Below are 18,568 nucleotides of genomic sequence, written 5' to 3' on the forward strand. Positions count from 1 at the left end.
TGGTTCCCGACAAATGTGCCCTGCGCAAACGCTCCACGGTCTCCCCTACATGCTGGGCTACGGAACATAGCGTATTTCACTCAGGAAAACGTGAGGTCAGTCGTAGACATGCCCACCGCGTCCTCTGCAGAATTACGGCAATAGGACGGGTTGACAAGGATGCTGCCCTCGATGGCAAAAGCGGCGGAAGACGTAAACAGAACCACAGACGAGGACGCGTGCTCAGGTTGTGTAAATGCGGGAGAGGCGGCGGCGGGTTGCGAAGTGCGAATTGGATTGCCCATCAGGCGCGGAGATCTTATCTCCGGTCGGCCGCTTATAGCGCCAGGCTGCTAGAGATGCGGGGCACGGCCTTCCTTACCCTCAACGAGCGGCTCTCGTCTTGCGTGGCACTGCCGCATGTCGCCATCGTCTGAGATCGACGGAGGAGCTCCGAACACCGTGTGCTGCAGAGTGTGGGAATCTGTAGGCGGTCCGCGCTCTTACAAACGGCGTTGTACACTGAGGAGACAAAAGCCGTGGGACAGCGATACGCACACATACATATGGCGGTAGTACCGTGTACACAAGATATAAAAGAGCATTGGCGGAGCTGTCATTTGTACTCAGATGATTAATGTAAAAAGGTTTCCAACGTGATTATGGCCACAGGACGGGAGTTAACAGACTTTGAACGCGAAACGGTAGTTGGAGCTAGACGCATGGAAATCGTTAGGGAACTCAGTATTCCAAGATCCACAGTGTCAAGAGTGTGATGAGAATATCCAGTTTCAGGCATTGCCTCTCACGACAGACAACACAGTGGCCGACGGCTTCACTTAACGACCGAGAGCAACGGTATTTACATAGTCACTGCTAACAAACGAGCAACACTGCGTGAAATAACCGCAGATATCAGTGTCGGACGTGCAACAAATGTATCCATTAGGACAGTGTGGCGAAATTTTGCGTTAATATCCCCTGGCAGCAGACGGCCGACACTAGTGCCCTTGCTCACAGCACATCACCTGCAGCTCGAGACCGTATCGGTTGGATCCTAGATGGCGGGCAAACCGTGGCCTTGTCGGATGCGTCCCGGCTTCAGCTGGTAAGAGCTGATGGTAGGATTCGAGTGTCGCGCAGACCACACGCAACCATGAACCCAGCTTGTCAACAAGGCACTCTGCAAGTTGGTGGTGGCTCCGTAATGATGTGAGCTGTGTTTACGTGGAGTGGACAGGGTCCTCTGTTCTAACTGAACCGATCATTGACTGGAAATGGTTACGCTCCGCTACTTGAGGACCATTTGGAGCCGTTCATGGACTCCATGTTCCCAAACAACGATCGAATTTTTAGGTCACTGGTCCGCATTGACTTGAAGAACATGGTGGACAATAAGAGCGAATGATTTAGCTGCCCAGATCGCCCGACACGAATCCCATAGACAATTTATGGGACATAATCGAGAGGCTATTTCTTGCACAAAATCCTGCACTGACAACACTTTCGAAATTATGGACGGCTATACAGGCAGTATGGAACAACATTTCTGCAGGGGACTTCAAGGGACTTGTTCAGTCCACGCCAAGTCGAGTTGCTGCACTACTCTCAGGATAAAATTAAAACCATATGGTCAGGCGTAAAGGAAGTGGCTAGTCTGCAGAGACAGGTCGAGGATATAGACTCAGTGTGTAGTGGGAATGTCCGTGTTACTGATAAGTCGCATATATGTACAGTATTTAATAATCGCTTTCTGAATATAGCAGGTGAACTAAATAGAAACCTAGTCCCAACAGGGAATCATATAGCGCTCTTAGAAAAAGGTGTTCCGAGACTGTTACCTGAAATGCTCCTCCATGATACTGACAAGAGGGAGATTGAGTTAATAATTAAATCACTAAAGACCAAGAACTCTCATGACTATGACGGGGTATCTAGCAGAATACTGAACTATTGTTCTATGTATGTTAGCCCAGTACTTAGCCATATCTGTAACTTTTCCTTTAGGAGTGGTTGGTTTCCTGACCGATTAAAGTACTCGGTAGTGAAGCCACTTTATAAAAAAGGGAGACAGGGATAATGTTGACAATTTTAGACTTATTTCTATGCCATCGGTGTTTGCTAAAGTTATCGAGAAGGTTGTATATACAAGGTTATTGGAGCATTTAAATTCACATAATTTGCTGTCAAATGTGCATTTTGGTTTTAGAAATGGTCTAACAACTGAAAATGCTATATTCTCTTTTCTCTGTGAGGTTTTGGACGGATTAAATAAAAGGTTGCGAACGCTAGGTGTTTTCTCTGATTTAACGAAGGCTTTTGACTGTGTTGACCACAAAATATTACTGCAAAAGTTGGACCATTATGGAGTAAGGGGAGTAGCTTACAATTGGTTCGCCTCTTACCTTAAGAACAGAAATCAAAAGGTAATTCTCCGCAGTATTGAGAGTGGTATTGATGTTCAGTCCCAATGGGGCACTGTTAAGTGGGGCGTTCCCCAAGGGTCGGTGCTGGGGCCATTGCTGTTTCTTATTTATATAAATAATATGCCTTCTAGTATTACAGGTGATTCAAAAATATTTCTGTTTGCTGACGACACCAGCTTGGTAGTGAAGGATCTTGTGTGTAATATTGAAACAGTATCAAATAATGTAGTTCATGAAATAAGTTCGTGGCTTGTGGAAAATAATTTGATGCTAAATCACAGTAAGACTCAGTTTTTACAGTTTCTAATTTACAATTCAACAAGAAGCGATATTTTGATCAGACAGAATGGGCATATTATAAGCGAGACGCGTGCGGTTCTAGGCGCTCCAGTCCGGAGCCGCGCTGCTGCTACGGTCGCTGGTTCGAATCCTGCCTCGGGCATGGGTGTGTGTGATGTCCTTAGGTTAGTTAGGCTTAAGTAGTTCTAAGTTCTAGGGGACTAATGACCAGAGCAGTTGAGTCCCATAGTGCTCAGAGCCATTTGAACCATTTTTTAAGCGAGACGGAACAGTTCAAGTTCTTAGGCTTTCGGATAGATGGTAAGCTATTGTGGAAAGCCCATGTCCAGGATCTTGTTCAGAAACTAAATGCTGCTTTATTTATCATTAGAACAGTATCTGAAATAAGTGACAGTTTAACACGAAAAGTAGTCTACTTCGCATATATTCATACGCTTATGTCGTATGGTATTATTTTTTGGGGTAATTCTTCTGATTCAAAAAGGGTATTTTTGGCTCAAAAACGGGCTGTTCGAGCTACATGTGGTGTAAGTTCGAGAACCTCTTGTCGACCCCTATTCAATAGTCTGGGAATTCTGACATTGCCCTTACAGTATATATTTTCTTCAATGTCGTTTGTTGTTAGCAATATTAGCCTATTCCCAAGAGTTAGCAGCTTTCACTCAGTTAATACTAGGCAGAAATCAAATCTGCATGTGGAATGCACTTCCTTGACTCTTGTGCAGAATGGAGTGCAGTATTCTGCTGCATCCATTTTCAATAAGCTACCACAAGAACTCAAAAATCTTAGCAGTACCCCAAACACTTTTAAGTCTAAACTGAAGAGTTTCCTCATGGCTCACTCCTTCTATTCTGTCGAGGAGCTCCTGGAAGAGCTAAAAAATTAAGCAAATTCCAGTGTTACATTGTTAATTTTCTTTATTTAAACTTAGGACTTGTCGCCTGAATATGTTTTTTATATTTCATTTTATCTGTTTCTACTATCGTGTTGTAATTTCATGTATTGACTCGTTCCATGACCATGGAGACTTCTCCTTAATTTGGTCCCATGGAACAATAAATAAATAAAAAATAAAAAAACGATATTAGCAGGTATCCCACGACTTTTGTCACCTGAGTGTAAATGCAAGATTAATAATGTTCTCACTCTGCACTGCACAAGTGGGCGACGGCAACGCTCGGTGGCCCGTGGCCTAGGTCCCAAACGAGTACTAGTAGTTTTATGGTGGAATACTTTTTCCTCCGTCGTTGCAGTGCTCATGAGATAGTATAATGAAAACGATACAAATAAAAAAAAGTAAGCTGTTCATTATAACCATAAGTAATTTTAATGACCGTTAATACACTTATCTCACTGGGAGACAAGACGGACGGCGCCTTCATGGAAAAATGTCTGCGGTTGCCCACAGAAACATGATTGCATGAGTGCAACTTTTCCTCCGGGACAAGTCGACGGCCACGAATGTCTTTCTTCAGGGCTCCAAAAGGAAGGAAATCGCATGGGGACAAATCGAGGCTACAAGGAGGACATGTAGCGGCTTCCCAGCGAAACGTCTACAGCATAGTTGAAACAATATTGCCAACATAAGCTTAGACTTTATCCCGCAACAGAATGAAACCGTCTGTAAACACTCCTGGGCGTTTGGGCTTGATGGTGCGCTTCAATTTTTGCGAAGTTCAAAAAATGGTTCAAATGGCTCTGAGCACTATGGGACTTAACATCTATGGTCATCAGTCTTAGAACTACTTAAACCTAACTAACCTAAGGACATCACACAACACCCAGTCATCACGAGGCAGAGAAAATCCCTGACCCCGCCGGGAATCGAACCCGGGAACCCGGGTGGTTTGCGAAGTGCCCACGTACCGCTGTGCGTTGATTATGGCGCCGTGATGAAGAAAGTCAATGAGCAGTGGGGCCTTGCAAGGCAAAGAAAATGGTTATCATGACTTTCCCGTAGCTGCCGGTGGGTGGACTCCGGGTACATCCAGTGCTGGCTGGCTCTGACCCTTGCTCTCCGGCTCAAAATGATGACACCATGTTTCATCTCCCGCTACAGTATGGGACAAAAAACAATCTTCTTCATCGCGATACCGTTCTATGCACTGCAGGGAAATCGACATTCTGTTTAACTTCCTCTCCTCCGTCAGGCTGCGGGGAACCTACTGCGAGCAGATTTTGCGGAACTCCAGATGCTGTGTCACGATGTGTGAGAGGGGCCGTGACTGACGTGCAACATGAGCCATGAGCCGAATTTCTTCCACCGTACGCAGTCGGTCATTTCTGACGGCAGCATCCACCGCGGCAACGACACAACGGGTCTATCCCGGCCGGCTGCTGTCTTTCAATAACAGCCGACCTTCTCGAAACGGTTTATTCCACGCACGCACATGTGACGTACTGTCTTCGCCATACACAGCAGAGATTCAGGTAAGAATTTCAACTGGTTCAAATGGCTCTGAGCACTATGGGACTTAACATCTGAGGTCATCAGTCCCCTAGAACTTAGAACTAGTTAAACCTAACTAACCTAAGGACATCACACACATCCATGCCCGAGGCAGGATTCGAACCTGCGACCGTAACAGTCGCGCGGTTCCGGACTGTAGCGCCTAGAACCGCACGGCTACCATAGCCGACCGAGAATTTCACTTCTTGACACTCCATCAGTAGTCAAAAACCACAAAACACCTCGCTGTCCCTCTTTCCCGGCCTCCACAGTGAAGTCGGACGCACACACGACTCGTTGACCTCACGTCGAGCATGTCCAACAGACTAATGGGACAGCAGTGAGCGTCGCTCTGTTTCTTCCTGATTTCCAGTCGGGGGCACTTCTATGCACACCAAGCTGTGTTACTAAAACCCGCGTCACGCTTGATATATAGCCTGCCCGTTTTCATTTTATACGTGGTAACAGTTTAACACGGAGGGAATGGGTGCTATTATACACTGAAGCGTCAAAGAAACTGGTATAGGCATGCGTATTCAAATCCAGAGATATGTAAATAGGCAGAATACGGAGCTGCAGTCGGCAACGCCTATATAAGACAAGAAGTGTCTGATGCAGTTGTTAGATCGGTTACTGCTGCCAGTATGGTAGGTTATCAAGATTTAAGTGAGTTTGAACATGGTGTTATAGTCGGCGCACGAGCGATGGGACACAGCATCTCCGAGGAAGCGATGAAGCGGGGATTTTCCCGTACGACTATTTCACGAGCGTACCGTGAATATCAGGAATCCGCTATAACATCGAATCTCCGACATCGCCGAACCCGAAAAAAGATCCTGCAAGAATGGGACCAACGACGACTGAAGGGAATCATTCAACGTAACAGAAGCGCAACCCTTCCGCTAATTGCTGCAGATTTCAGTGCTGGACAATCAACAAGTGTCAGCGTGCGAACCATTCAACGAAACATCATAGATACGGGCTTTTGGAACCGAAGGTCCACTCGTGTACCCCTGATGACGGCACGACACAAAGCTTTACGTCTCACCTGGGCCCGTCAGCGCAGACATTGGACTGTCGATGACTGGAAATACGTTGCCTGGAAGTTCGAGTCTGGTTTTAAATTGTATGAGGGGGAGCCGGTTGGACGTGTACGGGTATGGAGACATGAATCCATGGACCTTGCTTGTCAGCAGGGGACTGTTGAAGCTTGTGGAGACTCTATAATGGTGTGGGGCGTGCAATGTAGACTGGTGATGTCATCTGCTTGTTTCCAAGGGAAGAGGAAGAGGGAAATGATAGTGGTACCACAAATACCCTCCAGCCACACATTGTAGAGCCGTTCTCCCATGAGACGTGAAAACACACGTGAACGAGGAGCTGGTGACGTCACAGCGTGGAATTCTACGTTGTGCTATTCTGTGGAGCGGAAAATGAAGAATCTGGCGTGTCAGACTTTTGCTTCGTGGAGAGGGACTTGGCCAATGAGAAGAGACATCGTTTTCCGTCACAAGCAGAACGTAAGAGTCGCCATACTGAGTGGCATTAAACATCCTATTAGGTTTTTCTCTCCTACGGATTACGTGGTAGGTCTGAATATAAGCTGTTTCAAAGTATCAGCAAATTGAGGATCTCTCGAAAACGCGTCGTTTTAGCTATGATTTGTTATAATAAAATAACAGTAAAGTACATATCTGTATGTAAAGGCTTCTTGTGGTTGTCGTTTTAGTGCCACAGCTTGTGTGCAAGGGTAGTACGAGGTCCGTTCAAAAAATTCCGAAACGTTGTCCACAGAATGTTTCTACGCTTATCTTTTACTTATTGTGCATGGCCTCCTTCAAAATATTGTCCTCCACAATTGATATACCGCTCCCAATGCCGTTTACAATTCCGGAAGCAGTCTTGATACGCCTCTTGCTGGAGAAGCGCCGTCTGTGATTTTTCTGTTATTTCGTCTATCGCTGCAAATCTTCGTCCATTCAACGGGATTTTCACCTTTGGAAATAAAGAAAAGTCCGCAGGGGCCAATTGCGGAGAGTACGGAGGATGAAGCAGCACACTGATTTCGTTTTCACCGGCCGCTGTGGCCGAGTGGTTCTAGGCGCTTCAGTCCGGAACTGCCCGACTGCTACGGTCGCAGGTTCGAATTCTGCCTCGGGCATGGATGCGTGTGATGTCCTTAGGTTAGTTGGGTATAAGTAATTCTTAGTTGTAGGGGACTGATGACCTCAGAAGTTAAGTCCCATAGTGCTCAGAGCCATTTGAACATTTCGTTTTCTGTGTGAATGTGCATGTGCGCTATCGTGATGCAAGAGCCATGAATTGTCTCGCCACATTTCAGGCCGTTTCCTTCTTACATTTTCACGGGCGTCGCAGCACATTCCGATAGTACCGTGGATGAACACTTTGTTCCTGTGGCACGAATTCATGATGAACTAATCCTTCAGTCAAAGAAAACTATCAGCATGGCTTTGACATTTGACCTGACCTGTCTAACTTCTTTTTGGTCTTGGAGAAAATTCCCTGATCCATTGTGAAGATTGAACCTTGGTCTCAGCATCGTAACCGCAGACGCACGTGTCATCACCAGTTGTGATTGTCTTAAGCAACATCTCATTAGCGCGATCCAAAGGCTCTTCACAGGTTGTGAGGCGAAGGTCTTTCTGGTCTTGACTCGTGAGCCGTGGAATGAACTTGGCGGCAACACGATGCATTCAAAGAGGCTATGTCTGGATTTCATGACGTGATTCAACTGAAATGTTGCATTCTTCTTCAGTCTCTCAGACAGTCAGTCTTCGTTTGGCGACGCACAATTTCGTTGACATTCTTGACATGAATGACGTCGGTAGACGCCGAAGGGCTTCCTGAAGGAGGATCATCTTTAACTTGAGTCCGCCATTTTTAAGTAGAGTGTACCATTCGTAACACCAAGTACGACCGAAGCACTCATCACCGTAGGCATTATTTGATGCGTCTCTGTAAAGATTTTCTTGAGTTTCACGCAAAATTTAATGCAGACATGTTGCTCCTCTAACTCTGCCACCTCGAAACTGGCAAACTTTGCGACAGAACGTTCCACTCAATATGGCACTGAACAATAACTAACAGATATACTACAATGAAACTTGCGGCAGTGTAGGGATGTCAACCGCATTTCAGTCCAACGCACCATTGACGTGAAATTACGAATGTTACGGAAGTTTTTGAACAGACCTCGTATACTGTTTCAGTGCTAGAGCACAATCATGATGCATCAGAAGCACGTGCACTTTGCATTTAAATATCAAATACTGATGTTTGTAGATGCAGTCTATAGACACTGTGCACCATATACGGAGAGCTCGTTTCCATGTCGAAGCTGCAGCGCAATTGATAGCATTGTGAGCCTATGACCAGGTTTTCGTCCACCTCCTTCCAGTTTCTTTCACATTTTGTTTTTTAAAAGATTGTGGGTCTTTCTTATTTATTTAATAGAAGTATTGTCTCAAAAGTCGATGTTATTTAATATAAATAATGTGTCTGTTGCAATTCATGGTGCCAAGTCCAACGACTGGAGAATTTCTCCCGTGGCTAAAAATTTTAAAGTGAGTGCCATTCTGTGTCTGAAAGTAAACAGGAGCTACGCACTGAAAGTTTTTCTGTTGTGAAACTTTCTGTAATATATATTACAGAAGATGTATATGTATATACAAAACTCACGTAAAAATTTTTAGACACCGACGGAAATTTTCCAGTCGTTGTAAACCCTCTACTTTTCTTTTCACAACTCATGAGTTCACAACGCTATGAATATCTTTATCAGTGATAGAGGGTCGCTTCGAAAAAATTCTTCTCTTCCATTACGAAGCGAATTCCGAACTTGAAATCTATGTGATGAAGTACGTAATTTCAGAGTGGTGGTAGTCAATGCAGTATTGAGAATATAGGTATTTAGCATGCGCAAACTGACGTTATATGTTATACCTTTATTGCATTCAATTTGAAACCAAAAATGGGATGAAAATTAACGAATAACTTCTATTAAAATGTATCTCAGAGTGTTGTAAAGCATTATGTAGTATTCCTCTACCTTCATGTCACTATTCAAATCATCGACGAATCCAGAATCTTCTTCGCGATTTTCTCCGCCCTTCTTCGACCATCACTAACAGAGTTAACGCAGCTATTCTAGGCGGGTCCATTTCGGTAAAGTAAATGTGTGGTTTGCGAGCCGAATAAAACCGACAGACGCCGCTGGAGAGTGAAAAGTCACGTTAACTAGCTCGTCCAATATGCCGTCGGTGGTGGCTCTCGTGAGATCTCATGTTCCGTCCACGTCCACGTAAACGTTAGCTACATCGTCCCCTGTGAGGGCGGCTTAAAGCGTCGGCACATGGGACGAGGGAGTTAATACTGACTCGCATATCCAGCGTCACGAGACACAGCGCCGTTGGCACACAGCATGAGTTGGCTAACACAATTCTGCGCTCTCAGCTGTCTCAAGCGGCAGTTGCCGGTTTTATTTGGCTAACAAATCATACAGTTTGTCCACGAAAATGGACATGCGTTGAATTAAAACACACATGTCCTTCTTTGACGATATGCCAGTAATGTTGTTCTGTCTGTGGTATACACAAATAAGAACTTCGAAAACCACGAATGTGTAATAAGACAAAAATGGAAGATACATCTCCACACAGTAAGGATATCAGATTATAAAAGTTTATCAAATGAAACAAATGTACTCCTGACTGAGAATGTACTGAAACGGAAGAGCCAAAGAAACTGGTATACCTGCCTAATGTCGTGTAGGACCCCCGCCAGTTCGCAGAAGTGCCGCAACACGACGTGTCACGGACTACACTAATATCTGAAGTAGTGCTGGACGGAATTGACACCATGGATCCTGAAGAGCTGTCCATAAATCAGTAAGAGCACGAGGGATTGTAGATCTCTTCTGAACAGCACGTTACAAAGCATCCCAGATTTGCTCAATAATGTTCATGTCTGGGGGGTTTGGTGGCCACCGGAAGTGCTTAAACTCAGAAAAGTCTTCCTGCAGCTACTCTGTAGCATTTCTGGAAGGCTGGGGAGTCGCATTTTCCTACTGGAATTGCCCAAGTCCGTCGGAATGCACAACGGACATGGATGGATACAGGTAAACAGATAGGATGCTTACGTACGTGTCACCTCTCAGAGTCGTACCTAGACGTATCAGGGGTCCCAACTGCACACGCCCCACACCATTACAGAGCCTCCACCAGTTTGAACAGTCCCCTGCTGACATGCAAGATCCATGGATTCACGTTCATCCGCTCGATACAATTATAACGAGACTCGTCCGACCAGGCAAAATGCTTCCAATTATCAACAGTCCAACGTCGGTGTGAACGGGCGCAGGCGAAGCAAAAGCTCTGTATCGGGCAGTCAACAATTGTTACGCGTGCCTATTATGGTTTCTTTGGCGCTGCAGTGTATATAACATTAAATTTTATAGAAATTATTTCTAATAATTTCATAGGCAAGTTCCACAACCTTTTAGAAAATGCGAAGATGAAATAAAAGTTATACATAGTGAAACTAACTCATTAATTACCTTTTTTTTACTAAACACTGACCTACAGAATTTTCCCTGACAAAGACAACTCACACTTAACCTATTCATTTGTGACCCACAGGATAGAAGCCCAACGCAATCTGACCGTATACATCGACAACATGACTTCTAGTAATTAACACAAAAGAATGGCCCTGAACTTCAAGAAATCCTAACAATAATACAAATCCAAAAAATATGCAATTAAAGAAATATGAAACTACCTTCAACTCTGTTAACTGCCTAAACTCATTTCAATCACGAATCCCGATAGTGGAAACCCAATTCTTTTTCATAAGTCACTTACCTCACAGAAAATCTTTATAATACGAACTACAGCAATTACAGCAAGCAGCAACAACAGCCAGCTAAATATAAAGATTCTAACTGCTACAGACTCTAACTACTAGGAGGCATATGGCTAGCGAAAGAAAGATTTTGTTGAAGAGCAAACAATGTATTTAGAAAATTTTACCTTATTCATGTGACTTCCAGTTCCAAAAATTATATAGTTTTCAATAATTCCACTATCCAAACACTATCAACAACATTTATCCTCATACATTTCCTTGCATGTTTTCTGATAAACACATCATTTCATCTCAGTTTACATTGCGTGTCCTACCAACACGGAGTCTCCACTAAGAGAAACATGTCCATACACTTCTCTATCCACTCGCTAACTGCTAGTCCGTCCAGCCAGAGAAACTCTTGCCGAGGGCGCAGAGCACTGTCAGCGATATTAACACAGTCTAAAGCGCTGCAAACATACAAACAGACAACTTACAATAGCAAGACGCGAACCCTCTAGCGATCCACACTCCGTTCTACACTACTGGCCATTAAAATGGCTACACCACGAAGATGACGTGCTACAGACGCGAAATTTAACCGACAGGAAGAAGACGCTGTGATATGCAAATGATTAGCTTTTCAGAGCATTCACACAAAGTTGGCGCCGGTGGCAACACCTACAACGTGCTGACATGAGGAAAGTTTCCAACCGATTTCTCATACACAAACAGCAGTTGACCGGCGTTGCCTGGTGAAACGTTGTTGCGATGCCTCGTGTAAGGAGGAGAAATACGTACCACCACGTTTCCGACTTTGATAAAGGTCTGATTGTAGCCTACCGTGATTGCGGTTTATCGTATCGCGACATTTCTGCTCGCGTTGGTCGAGATCCAACGACTGTTAGCAGAATATGGAATCGGTGGGTTCTGGAGGGTAATACGGAACGCCGTGCTGGATCCCAACGGCATCGTATCACTATCAGTCGAGATGACAGACATCTTATCCGCATGGCTTTAACGGATCGTGCAGCAGCGTCTCGATTCCTGAGTGAAGAGATGGGAACGTTCGCAAAACAACAACCATCTGCACGAACAGTTCGATGAGTTTGCAGCAGCACTGACTATCAGCTCGGAGACCACGGCTGCGGTTACCCTTGACGCTGCATCACAGACAGGAGCGCCTGCGATGGTGTACTTAACGACGAACCTGGGTGCACAGATGGCAAAACGTCATTTTTTCGGATGAATCCAGGTTCTGTTTACAGCAACATGATGGTCGCATCCGTGTTTGGCGACATTGCGGTGAACGCACATTGGAAACGTGTATTCGTCATCGCCATACTGGCGTGTCACCCGGCGTGATGGTATGGGGTGCCATTGTTAACACGTCTCGGCCACCTCTTGTTCGCATCGACGGCGCTTTGAACAGTGGACGTTACATTTCAGATATGTTACGACCCGTGGCTCTACCCTTCATTCGATCCCTGCGAAACCCTACATTTCAGCAGGATAATGCACGACCGCATGTTGCAGGTCCCGTACGGGCCTTTCTGTATACAGAAAATGTTCGACTGCTGCCCTGGCCAGCACATTCTCCAGATCTCTCACCAACTGAAAACGTCTGGTCAATTGTGGCCGAGCAACTGGCTCGTCACATTACGCCAGTCACTACTCTTGATGAACTGTGGTATCGTGTTGAAGCTGCATGGGCAGCTGTACCTGTACACGCCATCAAAGCTCTGTTTGACTCAATGCCCAGGCGTATCAAGGCCATTATTAAGGCCGGAGGTGGCTGTTCTGCGTACTGATTTCTCAGGATCTATGCACTCAAATTGCGTGAAAATGTAATCTCATGTCAGATCTAGTATAATATATTTGTCCAATGAATACCCGTGTATCATCTGCATTTCTTCTTGGTGTAGCAATTTTAATGGCCAGTAGCCGGCCGCGGTGGCCGTGCGGTTCTAGGCCTTTACAGTCTGGAGCTGAGTGACCGCTGCGGTCGCAGGTTCGAATCCTGCCTTGGGTATGGATGTGTGTGATGTCCTTAGGTTAGTTAGGTTTAAGTAGTTCTAAGTTCTAGGGGACTGATGACCTAAGATGTTGAGTCCCATAGTGCTCAGAGCCATTTGAACCATTTTTTTTAATGGCCAGTAGCGTATAGTGTGGCGCCACAACCAATTAAACTATGCTTTAACTTTCTAGCTTGCGACCTTATATTTTATTTTATAGTCTTATAAAGGCTTTAGTCGCCGAAATTTTATTAGCTGACTTTTAATTTAACAAATCCTGATAAGAACAACACAGTTTCCTGAATCTTCGATGGATCGTTGCTTTAAAACGGCTTACTCTCATTAACAAGCGAGCTGTAACGAGAAAATAAGCAAATACAAAAATTATTTAACCGCCAAAATGACGTTTCCCGTCATTTTATTAGAAAATATCGTACTAAATACGATTCACTCTCGAAACATTGTTGAAACAGCATATATTCATAGGATGTAACGTATAACATAAAATTGACGTAGGGAGCTTTCTTACTAGTACTGGTTCTACTTTACGTTGCCGAAATATCGTAGCCTCATTTTGTGTTTCACGTGAGGAACTGGTTCTTCAAACGAAAGGAGGTGGCGCAGTGTGCACAATGGACTCGCATCCGGGAGGAGGACGGTTCAAACCGCGCCCATTCATCCAGATTTAGGTCTTCCGTTATTTCCCTAAATCGCTCTAGGCAAATGCCGGGATGGTTCCCTTGAAAAGGTACGGCGTACGGTCGATTTTCTTCCTCATCCTTGACACAGTCTGAGCGTGTGCTCAGTCTGTAATGACCTCAATGTCGATTGAACGTCAAACAAAATCTTTTTTTTATTTTGTTTTTTGTTTTTTGCTCCTCCACGTGAAATGGCAGGAAGTGGCGTCACAAAACTCATAGAGAGCTACGTGAACGGTAACCGTGTGCCGATGGTTTCAAGGTGTCTCACGCAGTACAGAAGTAGACGCAGAACTCTTTTTGAGACCGGCCAGCAGGTAGCAAGTAGACGGTAGCAGGGGGCTGGTAGCGACCCAGGTACCGCAATGTGCGGGGCCCGTCCTCGGCCTCCCCAGCTGCCAGTGGTCGGCCTTCCCGGCGGGCGTTCCGGCCGCGAACAAAGCCCGGGCGACGCTCCTGCCGGCAGGCGGCCTTGCCGCTTTCACCGCCCCCGCCGCCCCCGCCCCGCCCCCCAACAGCCTTGCCGCCAGCCGCCCTTCTCCTTTCCCCGCGGCCGCACCGCCGTGAAGCGTTGTGTCGCAGGTTTACATCGCCACGCTCCACTGCGGACTGCCGCGCGCTCTCGAGTAATTGCGCCGCGGTGACTGTCAGTACCGATGGTGCGTGTCGAGGGGGTCTCCGTTCTTTTTATTATACTACTTGAGCATGCTGAAAACTAATGCCTCCGCATTTTTATGTGAAACTTCTTTAAGCTTTTTAAATACAATAACGTTATTAACATTCTACATCTTTATTCGTCAAACATACGTATTTACACTACACCAAGAAGAAATGCAGATGATAAGCGGGTATTCATTGGACAAATGTATTATACTAGAACTGACATGTGATAACAATCTCATGCAATTTGGCTGCATAGATCCTGAGAAATCAGTACCCAGAACAACCACCTCTAACCGTAATAACGACCTTGATACGCCTGGGCATTGAGTCAAACAGAGCTTTGATGGTGTGTACAGGTACAGCTGCCCATGCAGCATCAACACTATACCACAGTCGAACATTTTCTGTATCCAGAAAGGCCTGTACGGGACCTGCAACATGCGGTCGTGCGTTATCCTGCTGAAATGTAGGGTTTCGCAGGCATCGAATGAAGGGTAGAGCCACGGGTCGTAACATATCTGAAATGTAACGTCCACTGTTCAAAGTGCCGTCAATGTGAACAAGAGGTGACCGAGACGTGTAAACAATGGCACCCTATACCATCACGCCGGGTGATACGCCAGTATGGCGATGACGAATAAACCCTTCCAATGTGCGTTCACCGCGATGTCGCCAAACACGGACGTGACCATCATCATGCTGTAAACAGGACCTGGATTCATCGGAAAAATTGACGTTTTGTCATTCGTGCACCCAGGTTCGTCGTTGAGTACACCATCGCAGGCGCTCCTGTCTGTGATGCAGCGTCAAGGGTAGCCGCAGCCGTGGTCTCCGAGCTGATAGTCCGTGCTGCTACAAACGTCGTCGAACAGTTGGTGCAAATGGTTGTTGTCTTGCAAACGTCCCCATCTGTTCACTCAGGGATCGAGATGTGGCTGCACGATCCGTTACAGCCATGCGGATAAGATGCCTGTCATCTCGACTGCTAGCGATACGAGGCCGTTGGGATCCAGCACGGCGTTCCGTATTACCCTCCAGAACCCACCGATTCCATATTCTGCTAACAGTCATTGGATCTCGACCAACGCGAGCAGCAATGTCGCGATACGATAAACCGCAATCTCCATGGGCTACAATCCGACCTTTATCAAAGTCAGAAACGCGATGGCACGCATTGCTTCTCCTTACACGAGGCATCACAACAACGTTTCACCAGGCAACGCCGGTCAACTGCTGTTTGAGAAATCGGTCGGAAAATTTCCTCATGTCAGCACGTTGTAGGTGTCGCCACCGGCGCCAACCTCGTGTGAATGATCTGAAAAGCTAATCATTTGCATATCACAGCATCTTCTTCTTGTCGGTTAAATTTCGCTTCTGTAGCACGTCATCTTCGTGGTGTAGCCATTTTAATGGCCAGTAGTGTACTTCTGAACATGGTCACCAGCGGTTAGCACACTGAACTTGCATTCGGGAGAACTACGGTTCAAACGCGCGTCCTGCCATCCTGATTTAGGTTTTCCGTCATTTCCCTAAATCGCTTCGGGCAAATGCTGGGATGTTACTTTAAATCCGTCTTGATTGCAAATTTTTTTTTTTTTATTATTCATATGACCGGTTTCGGTTCATTCAGAACCATCTTCAGATCTGATATTTAAGTTACAGGAGTAACCCGTCCAATTCAGCAACTTTCACATGCTACGTCACGTAGCACGTGACGTAGCATGTGAAAGTTGCTGAATTGGACGGGTTACTCCTGTAACTTAAATATCAGATCTGAAGATGGTTCTGAATGAACCGAAACCGGTCATATGAATAATAAAAAAAAAATTTGCAATCAAGACGGATTTAAAGTAACATAAAATCACTGATTGCTGTTATCCCAATAGACATTATGTCTGTTTTTGCAAATGCTGGGATGGTTCCTCTGAAAGGGCACGGCCGACTTCCTTCCCCATCCTTCCCTAATTCGATGGGACCGATGACCTCGCTGTTTGGTCCCCTTCCTCAAATCAACCAACCAACATGGTCACCCTGGCGACGAACACAATTCTACCGTCGCTGTAGAATTTGTTGATGGAGCCACGACCTCACCCTTTCTTGCCGCCGGTCATCACTATCAAAGTGAAGTCCTCGATGTTGTTCTTTGCGTTTTGGAAAGAGATGAAAATCGGATGGGGTCGAGTCGGGACTGTATGGAGGATGATCGATGATAGGACCCCAATGTTCGTGTCTGGTCTGGTATTACGCTGGAGGAGTGGGTGCTCCGTGTGTGGACGAACTCTTCGAATTCGTGCTTTCAATTTTCTGAGAGTCTCGCAGTACGCGTACTGAATGACATAACCGACAATGTAATATGTACCTTACCAGAAATATACAAATAAGAACAATCACATACACTAACAAGGGTACCACACAAACATGTGAACAGGATAATTGGAACTCAGATGCTGAAAAGATACTGGTCTGTACCTAGATGTAAGAAAAGATTAGATTAAGGAACACTGAAATAGACGTACTGTCATAAATACTTTCATATATGTACATACTTCTTGTGTAATGTGTGTAATTTAAATTATGTAATTGTTTATTTGGCTTAGGTAAATTCTTGTGATGAGAATGTTATAATTGGCCGTTAAGATTAGATAAAGTTTTCCTTACCGACAACACAAACACCATGCACATAACACGCACAAATAAGGAAGACAAAGATGTACAAGCAGGGTACCGATTACCCCCTGTCTAAAGCACATATTAACTGTAACAAATGTAATGTAACAGTAAAGCGCATACGCATATGCATATACAGATTTATCAAATAAATATTAAAGATACATTTTGTATGCTATTTCGAATGTTACTGGCTTGATAATTTGCCGATCCCAAACATCTGAGACATCTAGGTGGGGTCTCTAATACAAATCTACTTACTATCCTCTCATCTTTTATTTCTCCTTCTTAATTGCAATAATGTTTCTACTAGTTTAGAACTTTTTCCGAATGTAATACGTCATAAAGCAATAACATGTCATAACCTCTTCTCTACCTTCCTCAGTTTTTATTTTCTATACGCAAATCGTTAATTTTAAGAGTTTCCGTTTCGTAATTCCTTATAAGCCTATACGTATTTACAGCTACAACATTGTTAAACCTTATAAAAAAAATTTCTTAAGTTCTTCATTCTGTATATACACAATTTCATACTGTGAGAATACAACCTGTATTACTAACAAACTGACAGGTCATTTGTGAATAGTAGCAAAGAAAAAAAAAGTACCTCGCAATGTTTATGGTGGTGTCTTTAGGCATGAATTCCAAATGCACCACACCTCTAACAACACCCACAACACTGTGAGCATGGCTTTACTCTCTGATGATACGGTTTTGAACGTTTTCGGCCTCGATTGTTGTTTGTGGCATAATTACATTGATGCTCTCTTGTTTTCGGTGCCAAAATTGTGAACCCAGCTTGCAAAAACCGTCGCAATGTTGATAACAAACCCATCACTCTCATGCTCAATACACAAAAGAAATTGTAGAAACATGTACAATCTCATGTCAGGAGTGAGAATTCGAGGCACCCAAACTGCACACACTTTTTTGTAGCGCAGTTCTGCAGTGATATACTGTAGACACTCCCGTGATATGCCACTCTTACCTGAGAACTGTCTTTGTGTCACCCAAAGATTTTCTTTGATGAGTTGATGAACCCGACTTCGTCACGTCGGTTGACCTTCGCGGTCGTCCACTCTGAGATCTGCCACACACGTTGAGGTTAGCACCACCGTTTCCTTCATTACGACCACGAATAACCCAAAGCTGCATGTTGCCGATACAATCATTGTTATACACAGCTTTCATTTTTCTGTAGAATTCAATTGGAGGCGCATTTTCCACTGTAAGAAACTCTGTTACAGCACGCTGTTTCTCCCGCACCTGCATAGTTAATGTAACACACCACCATGTTGCACGCTATAATTCGGAGTCCTCTAGCGGCCGATGGTTGCAACTTGCGTCAGCAGAGTGGGAAAGTGGACCTAGTAATATGAATGACAAGTAAAACCTAAACGATATTGAGAACAGAATAAGAAGTTCGGAGGCATCACTTTTCAGCACGTTCCTCGTATATTGAACCACGCCATCTGTTAGAGCTGGTAGTAAGACAGGGCGCTGCC

The sequence above is a fragment of the Schistocerca piceifrons genome, chromosome 4 (genome assembly GCF_021461385.2).
Source record: "Schistocerca piceifrons isolate TAMUIC-IGC-003096 chromosome 4, iqSchPice1.1, whole genome shotgun sequence".
In the NCBI taxonomy this organism is placed as follows: domain Eukaryota; kingdom Metazoa; phylum Arthropoda; class Insecta; order Orthoptera; family Acrididae; genus Schistocerca; species Schistocerca piceifrons.